The sequence below is a fragment of the Oryx dammah genome, unplaced genomic scaffold (genome assembly GCF_014754425.2).
Source record: "Oryx dammah isolate SB20612 unplaced genomic scaffold, SCBI_Odam_1.1 HiC_scaffold_16, whole genome shotgun sequence".
Lineage (NCBI taxonomy): Eukaryota > Metazoa > Chordata > Mammalia > Artiodactyla > Bovidae > Oryx > Oryx dammah.
The window spans coordinates 38,042,792-38,053,663 of NW_024070200.1; positions in this window are offsets into that span (position 1 = coordinate 38,042,792).

Consider the following 10,872-nt stretch of genomic DNA (forward strand, 5'->3'; position numbering starts at 1 on the left):
CCCCTCCCCTCCCCGGCGCTCCTGCGCGCCCCCGTTCCGGCGCGTGCGCGCGGCTGAGGCGCGCGCCCGCCTGGTCGCCCCCTCCTCCTTGTGACCCAGCCCCCTTCCCCACGGCCCATCTCTTCTGCTCGCGCCCACGGACGCCAGGGTTAGGCCAGCTGGTGCCCCGGCCCCTAATGACCAGAAGGACCCGGAGACCCCCGCGCGCCCCTGTCCCCCAGCCTGGGACCATACACGTGCCCGGCCTATTGCGCCGGCCACGTCGGCGGGGCAGCGGCCACGCGCCGGTCCCTAGGGGCGGGGCTCCGCGAGGCTCTGAGCGGGCCACCCACTCACCTGACCCAGCCCGGGGGCCCCCCCAGATAGGAGGCTGCAGAGAGCACTCCGGACCCAAATCGGCCCACTTAGCTGCATCTCCGCTACTCTCATCCTAGTCACCTAGTCACCTAGCCACCACTTCTCTATCTAGCCTGAGTTCCTGCCAGGACCTTCCCGCCGGACTCTGCCCACTCCTTTGCTCTCGAACAATCCTTTTACCGATGATGGTAATTTGGTCCCTGCCAGCTGCTCCCTCCCACCTCTCGCAATTTCAGCCTTTCCGTACCCACTACCTCTGTTCACTCTGGCATTCATTCTTCTCTCCCTCTTTCCTGTCTCGAGCTTAAGATAACTCTCTCCACCTCCCATGGAGGCAGGGCTGGCCTATTTTCAGTGAAGTCTTAGCTCAGGGCCTTCCTGAATACCTAATCTAAAATAGCCTTCTAGTCACCCTGTATCATACCATCCTATGTTAATTTTTTGCTAGACACTTATCACTATCTGATATTTTTCCTGTTTATTCGTTGTTTTCCCCAACGTGAATGTCTTATCCAGAGCCATAGTCCCAGGACCTAGACTGAGGCCTTTTATATAATAGACACTCAGTGTTACTGAATGAATGCTCCTATCTGGAATCCTCAGCACTTAACACAATCCCTGGCATATTCTCAATGCTCCCGAAATGGATGGAGGGCTGCATGGTAGTCCAAAGAAATATAACATAATTGGGCAGGTAATTAACAGTGTATTTAGTGTGTTTAGTGATATGCACTAGAAGCAGGACCAGTTTCATGAGCATGCAACCTGTAGTTGCATAAGTCTCCTAGTTAGATGGCCTTGTGTTAGGTTGAATGCCCTGCTATAGACATTTTGAAAGTCTTAATAATTTCAGCAAGTTGCTCTGCATTTCCTTTTGCACTTTTTTAAAAAAATAATTTTTAATTGGAGAATAGTTGTTTTACAATAGTGTTGGTTTCTGCCCTATATCAGCATGAATCAACCATAGGTATACACATGTCCCCTCCCTCTTGTTTGCACTGGTCTTAACTAGAGGTACCTAAGCCTTCTCCAGTGCCTAAATGTCTTCTCCTCCATGATCTACAAGTGGCCCCTGATCTACTTGTCCTTTAAATAACGAAATACAGGACAACATAAAAAGATATGATACAAACTTATTTACAGAACAGGAACAGACACACAGAGAACAAACTTATGATTCCCCAGGGGAAGGATTAGGGAGTTTGGGATGGACAGGTATACACTGCTATATTTAAAACCAACAAGGATCTGCTGTGTGGCCCAGAGAACTCTGTTCAATGTTATGTGGAAGCCTGGATGGGATGGAGTCTGGGGAAGGATGGATACGTGTATTATGATGGCTGACCGAGTCCCTTTGCTGTCTGCCTACAATTATCACAACATTATTAATCAGCTATGTGTGTGTATTTAGTCATTTCAGTCATGTCTGACTCTTTGTGACCCCATGGACTGTAGCCTATCAGGCTCCTCTGTCCATGGGGACTCTCCAGGCAAGAATACTGGAGTGGGTTGCCATGCTCTCCTCCAGGGGATCTTCCCAACCCAGGAATCAAACCCAGGTCTCCCACATTGCATGGGAATTCTTCACCTTCTGAGCCATCAGGGAAGTCCATTAACCAGCTATACTTCAATACAAAATAAAGGAGTTTAATAAAAAGTTTTAAAAATATAGAAACACACAAGGAGGTAATAAGTCCACTGAATGGGGAACATATTTAAAGTTTTTATTTTCATTTACTTCTGTAATAGTGTATCATGTTATATTGTTTCTTAGCCTTCCAGTGGTTCACAAACCACTCTGAGAAAATAATAAAAGCTATGATCCATCTTCTCAGGAAAATGCCTCTGCATATAAAGTGTTTTATTTATGAGGATTCCTGGCCCTGGAACTAGGTGCACCATTATGAACTGGGACTGAGAGAAAGAAGAATGGATTCCAGTGCCAAACTGAGCCAGAAATCACTAGCACTGGCACTATTGCTGGGTTAAGCACACATGTAGCTTGCTGCCTCTTTTTTCTCAGTCTCTGTAACTCCTAATAAGCATGGTAGTCACAGACAAGGATTTGAGACAAAGAGGAACAAGCTGTTCAGAACTTTATATGACTTTGAGAAATAAAATTCCCTGAATAAGTTATTTAATCTATCTAAGCTTTATCTCTAAATTGCTATGAGAAAATAGAAAGCTTTATAAATTATAAATACTTTTATATCTCAGAAATACACACACACACACACACACATCCCCATGGACTGTAACCTGCCAGGCTCCTTTGTCCATGGAATTTTGCAGGCAATAATACTGGAATGGATTGCCATTTCCTCCTCCAGGGGATCTTCTTGACCCAGGAATCAAACCCATGTCTCTTGCATTGACAGGCAGATTGTTTACCACTGAGCCACCAGGGAAACCCTAATTAAGTTGACTCCACAATATGCATTCCATCCCAGATGACTGGAAAGCCAGTGAGTGATCCTATCCATTTTCCTGTAATTGGTTAAGGGGCAGGCTTGTGACACATTTATGGTCAATGACACAGAAGAGAAGTCATAAGACATCACAGAAGAAGCTTTAATCAACCAATCCTAGTGCCTGCCCTGATTCTGGACCTCTTATTGCGTGAGGTAATATATTTCCTTATTGTCCAGATCATTTTAAGTCAGTTTTCTGTTATTTGCTCCAGGATACAGTATTTTTTTTTTCCAGTGCTAGACTTTAAGCTTCTTGAATTCAGGAACTATATCTACTTACATTTCTAGCCCTTTTAGGGCTTGGAACCCAGCAGACCTGAAAAAAATGATTGTGAAATTTAACAATCATTTTTTAAAATTATTTTATTTTATTTTTTTACTTTACAATACTGTATTGGTTTTGCTGTACATCAACATGAATCCACCACAGGTGTACATAAGTTCCCACTCCTGAAACCCCCTCCCACCTCCCTCCCCATACATAGCTCTGGGTTATCCCAGTGCACCAAACTCAAGCATCCTGTATCCTGCATCGAACCTAGACTGGCGATTCGTTTCTAGTATGATATTATACATGTTTCAATGCCATTCTCCCAAATCATCTCACCCTCTCCCTCTCCCACAGAGTCAAAAAGTCTGTTCTATACATCTGCGTCTCTTTTGCTGTCTCACATACAGGGTTATCATTACCATCTTTCTAAATTCCATATATATGTGTTAGTATACTGTATTGGTGTTTTTCTTTCTGGCTTACTTCACTCTGTATAATCGGCTCCAGTTTCATCCACCTCATTAGAATTTATTCAAATGTATTCTTTTTGATGGCTGAGTAATACTCCATTGTGTATATGTACCACAGCTTTCTTATCCATTCATCTGCTGATGGACATCTAGGGTGCTTCCATGTCCTGGCTATTATAAACAGTGCTGCAATGAACATTGGGGTACACATGTCTCTTTCAATTCTAGTTTCCTTGGTGTGTATGCCCAGCAGTGGGATTGCTGGGTCATAAGGCAGTTCTATTTGCAGTTTTTTAAGGAATCTCCACACTGCTCTCCATAGTGGCTGTACTAGTTTGCATTCCCACCAACAGTGTAAGAGGGTTCCCTTTTCTCCACACCCTCTCCAGCATTTATTGCTTGCAGACTTTTGGATCGCAGCCATTCTGACTGGCGTGACATGGTACCTCACTGTGGTCTTGATTTGCATTTCTCTGATAATGAGTGATGTTGAGCATCTTTTCATGTGTTTGTTAGCCATCTGTATGTCTTCTTTGGAGAAATGTCTCTTTAGTTCTTTGGCCCATTTTTTGATTGGGTCATTTATTTTTCTGGAATTGAGCTGCAGGAGTTGCTTGTATATTTTTGAGATTAGTTGTTTGTCAGTTGCTTCATTTGCTATTATTTTCTCCCATTCCGAAGGCTGTCTTTTCACCTTGCTTATAGTTTCCTTTGTTGTGCAGAAGCTTTTAAGTTTAATTAGGTCCCATTTGTTTATTTTTGCTTTTATTTCCAGTATTCTGGGAGGTGGGTCATAAAGGATCCTGCTGTGATTTATGTCAGAGAGTGTTTTGCCTATGTTCTCCCCTAGGAGTTTTATAGTTTTTGGTCTTACATTTAGATCTTTAATCCATTTTGAGTTTATTTTTGTGTATGGTGTTAGAAAGTGTTCTAGTTTCATTCTTTTACAAGTGGTTGTCCAGTTTTCCCAGCACCACTTGTTAAAGAGATTGTCTTTAATCCATTGTATATTCTTGCCTCCTTTGTCGAAGATAAGGTGTCCATAGGTGTGTGGATTTATCTCTGGGCTTTCTATTTTGTTCCATTGATCTATATTTCTGTCTTCGTGCCAGTACCATATTGTCTTGATGACTGTGGCTTTGTAGTAGAGCCTGAAGTCAGGCAGGTTGATTCCTCCAATTCCATTCTTTTTTCTCAAGATTGCTTTGGCTATTCAAGGTTTTTTGTATTTCCATACAAATTGTGAAATTATTTGTTCTAGCTCTGTGAAAAATACCACTGGTAGCTTGATAGGGATTGCATTGAATCTGTAGATTGCTTTGGGTAGTATACTCATTTTCACTATATTGATTCTTCCAATCCATGAACATGGTATATTTCTCCATCTGTTAGTGTCCTCTTTGATTTCTTTCATCAGTGTTTTATAGTTTTCTATATATAGGTCTTAGTTTCTTTAGGAAGATATATTCCTAAGTATTTTCTTCTTTTCATTGCAATGGTGAATGGAATTGTTTCCTTAATTTCTTTTTCTACTTTCTCATTATTAGTGTATAGGAATGCAAGGGATTTCTGTGTGTTGATTTTATATCCTGCAACTTTACTATATTCATTGATTAGCTCTAGTAATTTTCTGATGGAGTCTTTAGGGTTTTCTATGGAGAGGATCATGTCATCTGCAAACAGTGAGAGTTTTACTTCTTCTTTTCCAATTTGGATTCCTTTTATTTCTTTTTCTGCTCTGATTGCTGTGGCCAAAACTTCCAGAACTATGTTGAATAGTAGTGGTGAAAGTGGGCACCCTTGTCTTGTTCCTGACTTTAGGGGAAATGCTTTCAATTTTTCACCATTGAGGATAATGTTTGCTGTGGGTTTGTCATATATAGCTTTTATTATGTTGAGGTATGTTCCTTCTATTCCTGCTTTCTGGAGAGTTTTTATCATAAATGGATATTGAATTTTGTCAAAGGCTTTCTCTGCATCTATTGAGATAATCATATGGCTTTTATTTTTCAATTTGTTAATGTGGTGAATTACATTGATTGATTTGCAGATATTAAAGAATCCTTGCATCCCTGGGATAAAGCCCACTTGGTCATGGTGTATGATCTTTTTAATATGTTGTTGGATTCTGATTGCTAGAATTTTGTTAAGGATTTTTGCATCTATGTTCATCAGTGATATTGGCCTGTAGTTTTCTTTTTTTGTGGCATCTTTGTCAGGTTTTGGTATTAGGGTGATGGTGGCCTCATAGAATGAGTTTGGAAGTTTACCTTCCTCTGCAATTTTCTGGAAGAGTTTTGGTAGAATTCAGCTGTGAAGCCATCTGGATCTGGGCTTTTGTTTGCTGGAAGATTTCTGATTACAGTTTCAATTTCCATGCTTGTGATGGGTCTGTTAAGATTTTCTATTTCTTCCTGGTTCAGTTTTGGAAAGCTGTACTTTTCTAAGAATTTGTCCATTTCTTCCACGTTGTCCATTTTATTGGCATATAATTGCTGATAGTAGTCTCTTATGATCCTTTGTATTTCTGTGTTGTAACAATCATTTTTTGAGCATCTTCAATGATATCAAGAGCCCAGACTGTTTCCCTTGTCAAGCTGAGAGCAAGGTGGCTGGAAGTGTTCTTTCAGGTTACCAGACACAAGAATATCCAAATCAGAAAGGACTGTTTCTTCCATGTCTCCTTCCAAGACGTGGAACTATCTGAGAATATACTTACTGGCTTCTCTTCTATGTCATTGGCCAGAAATGTATCAAAAGCCTACCCCTAAACCAATCACAGTTATAAATGGATGGGATCTCTCACTGGCCTTCCAGTCATTTGGGATGAAACAGATACTGGAAAGTCAACCACAGTGTCTACTACAGACTCATAAATAAAGACAACATCAGAGTACAACATCTGCTAGATCATAGAAAAAGCAAGGGAATTCCAGAAAAACATCTACTTCCGCTTCACTGACTACACTAAAGCCTTTGACTGTGTGGATCATAAAAACTGGGGAAAATTCCTGAAGAGATGGGAATACCAGATCACCTTACCTGCCTCCTGAGAAAGCAGCATGCAGGTCAAGAAGCAACAGTTAGAACTGTACATGGAACAACGGACAGGTTCAAAATTAGGAAAGGAGTATGTCAAGGCTGTGTATTGTCACCCTGATTATTTAACTTATATGTAGAGTATATCATGAGAAATGCTGGGCTGGATGCAGCTTAAGCTAGAATCAAGATTGCCAGGAGAAATATCATAAGATTTCCTTGTGGTGGAAAATGAAGAGGAACTGAAAAGCCTCTTGATGACAGTGAAAGAGGAGAGTGAAAAAACTGGCTTAAAACTCAACATTCAAAAAACGAAGATCATGGCATCTGGTCCCATCACTTCAAGGCAGATAGATGGGGGAAAAATGGAAACAGTGACAGACTTTATTTTTTTGGTCTCCAAAATCACATGGACGGTGACTGCAGCCATGAAATTAAAAAACAGTTGCTCCTTGGAAGAAAAGCTGTGACAAACCTAGACAGTGTATTAAAAAGCAGAGATATCATTTTGCCAACAAAGGTCTGTATAGTCAAAGCTATGGTTTTTCCAGTAGTCATGTATGGATGTGAGATGGACCATGAAGAAGGCTGAGTGCTGAAGAATTGATGCTTTCAAACTGTGGTGCTGGAGAAGACTCTTGAGAGTTCCTTGAACAGCAAGGAGCTCAAACCAGTCAATCCTAAAGGAAATCAACTCCAAATACTCACTGGAAGGACTGATGCTGAAGCTCCAAACCTGAAGCAAAGAGCTGACTGATTGGAAAAGACACTGATGCTGGGAAAGATTGAGGGCAGGAGGAGAAGTGGGTGACAGAGGATGAGATGGATGGATGGTATCACTGATTCAATGGACATGAGTTTGAGCAAATTCTGGGAGATAGTGAAGGACAGGGAAGCCTGGTGTGCTGTAGTCCATGGGGTCACAAAGAGTCAGACACAACTGAGCGACTGAACAACAAATGACATATCAGAAAAGGAAGAATTTAATTCTAGAAATTATTTGGATAAAAGTACAGCCATTCTCAGAGAACAACCAAGAGACCAGCTGATTGTATAGTACAGGAAGGGACCCAAAGGAAGATAAAGTTGAGGTGCTATTTCAGCTCAGATCTTGAAATCCTAATACCATTCCAGGATGAGTACAGTTTCATTTAATGAGAGTCATCACTTTTCAGAAGATTAATTTGGCATTATACACAAAATAGATCACAAGTGGGTTTAAAACTGTAAGGTAGCCATGAAGAAGAGGCAGGAAACCCAGATCTAGATCTGGCATGCCATTAATTCCATGGGTCAAGTCACATCCAACTCAGACATTCTCCAGCTCCAAACAACAGAGTCTTTTGGACTGGTCCAAGTCAACAGTGAGAAGCACTGAAACAGAAAGGGCAGTGGGCATGGAAAAGACTATACTGATTCTAGGGACATATCTGAGGTAGAACTGCTAGAGCTTAGAGCTGATATGGGGCTTCCCAGGTGGCACTAGTGGTAAAGAACCTGACTGCCAGTGCAGGAGACATAAGAGATGCGGGTTCGATCCCTGAGTAGGGAAGATCCCCTGGAGGAGGCCATGGCAACCCACTCCAGTATTCTTGCTTGGAGAATGCAAGAATACCCATGCACCAAGGAGCCTGGTGGGCTGTGGTCCATAAGGTTGCAAAGAGTTGGGCACAACTGAAGTGACTCAGCATGCACACGTTGTTTTTATTATAGTATGAACAGAAATGGAAATATTGTGTCCCTCAAACTTCAGGGCCCCTTACACAGGCACAGACCCCTTCTAAATAAATATTAACTTTTGTTTTTAAGTTGATATTTGTAATTCTGTGTTCTTTTTCTTGAAGAAAGCTCCCAAGATTGAATAAGCTTCAGGCCCTACAACACCTGGATCTGCCCCTAAGGAGAGAGCTGATTACAAGCAATGAAACCTGAAGACTTAAGAGGCAATAAGACATAGTACTAGATTCTGGAAGAGGAGGGAAAGGATGGGATGAGTTACACGTGGAAAAGAATCACCCCTTCAAAGAGGCTGGGGGACGGGAGAGAGAATTGGAGAAGACACAAAGAAATGTTGAGAGAGTAGAGAGTTGGTGAGAGACCTTATGCTGAATAAATGACCTTGATTACAACAAGGCAAGTTTGGGAACAGGCAAGACAGATAAATACAGAGGACAAGGTAGTGTTGACAAAAATGAGCTGAAAACTCTTAGCCGTGGAGCCCCACCTGGATGAGCATGAAGGACCGTGAGAAGAAGACGAAAGTCTCCAGGGAGACAGAGCAAGTTCAATACGAAAGAAAGAGTGAGATAAGTCACAACCCGTAGAGAAGACTTTCAAACTCCTAAGAATTTGAATGTGGAGTAATTCCCAGTGACAGCATATTCCATGCTACTCTCTTTAAGCATATCAGCAGAAAGTGGTAATCACACAGTCGTGCCCGACTCTTTGTGACCCCATGGACTGTAGCCCACCAGGCTCCTCTGTCCATGGGATCCTCCAGGCAAGAACACTGGAGTGGGTTGCCATTCCCTTCTCCAGGGAATATCTGTAGGGCTGCTCTCAAATGCCTTTATCAAGCCTTCCCTAGTCCCCTGAATTGAATTTAGTCTCTCCCTTTCTCCAATTTCACAGTACCTTGCCTGTTACGGTCGCCTGGAAATGGGAATGGCAACGCACTCCAGTATTCTTGCCCAGAGAATCCCATGGACAGAGGAGCCTGGTGGGCTCTAGTCCATGGGGTCGCAAAGAGTCAGACACGACGGAGTGACTAACACACTTGCCTGTTCCAGTACTTATTTCATTGGTGTTGCTTTGGCTATGACTAGCTGGTTCTACGTTTGTCTCCTCTACTAGATTGTGAACTTCTTGTCTTAAACATCTTCCTGTCTATAGCCCAATCCTTGAGACATAGAAAGCATGCAATAAGTGATCACAGAGTGAACACGGCCTACTGGAAGCAAAAGCCTTGTAACACCTTCAGTTAAAGAGACTGCAGATAAATCATGGGAGAAGTGTTCTAGTTTCACTGAAATCTCAGGGAAACTGTGAGAACCTCTCTTCCTCTCCCAGTGTTTAAAGTGTGCACACATCAGCCTGTGGCCACATAAGCCCAGACAACCACAGGGCTCCCCACGAGGCACAGGAAATGGAGCCCATCCCTGTTGAGGTGAACAAGTGACTCATTATTCTGCTGCAGCCAACTCAGCCAGAAACTGTTCTAAGCTGAAATGTTCACAAGTTTGGGCTCTGACTTATAATAAAACTCCTATCTTTGAGTTTTACTTACCAAAGCCCATCTCTTACCTGTATGGTAAGAGGCTATCAGATCAGGTGCAAACACCCTGGAATTGTATGAATTTGAAGTATACATGCATATGAATATTATTCTGGGGAGAAAGTCCGAAGTAGCTCTATCCCATAGAACTTTCTGCAGTGCTGGAAGTGTTCTGTATTTGCACTGTCCAATACAGTAGCCACTGGCCGTGTGGCCATTGGGCGCTTGAAAAATGATTGATGTGATTCAGAAACTGAAATTTACTTTGCTTTAATTGAATTACAAGTTAACTTCAATTTAAGTAGCCACACAGAGCTAGTGGCTACCATATTGAGGAACATAGCGCTAGACAATTCTATAATACCATGTATTAGCTCAGTCTAGTGCTTTTTAAAACTTGTCTATCCTTCTTCACCCTTGAAAGCAGCAGCCATCTGTTGCTAATTATCATATATTTGGTGCCTGACACAGACTCCGTGCTTAATAAATGTTTGTTAAACGAATGACTTAAAGACCAAATGTCACATTTTCTCTGAACTTTGTTTTCTTGTTTCTAAAATAAAGAGGATGTGCACTAAGATTGGAGAAGGAAATGGCAACCCACTCCAGTATTCTTGCCTAGAGATTCGCATGGACAGAGGAGCCTGGTGGGCTGCTGTCCATGGAGTTGCATAGAGTTGGACATGACTGAAGCGACTTAGCAGCAGCAGCACTAAGATTTCTTCAAGCTAAAAGCAAATAAACAACAACAAAAAAAAAACCCTAAGAATCTAGTAAGCAAATACTCACTCATTAAACAAATATCTATTGAAGTAGCCAAGTTACTTCATCCTTATGGCAGCCTGAGGAAACTATCATTATGCTTCCAAATAACTGAATTTTAGAAAAAGAAAGTAATTTGCCCAAGTGTGTTAGTTGCTCAGTGGTGTCTGACTCTTTGCAACCGCATAGGCTGTAGCCCACCAGACTCCTCTGTCCATGGAATTCTCC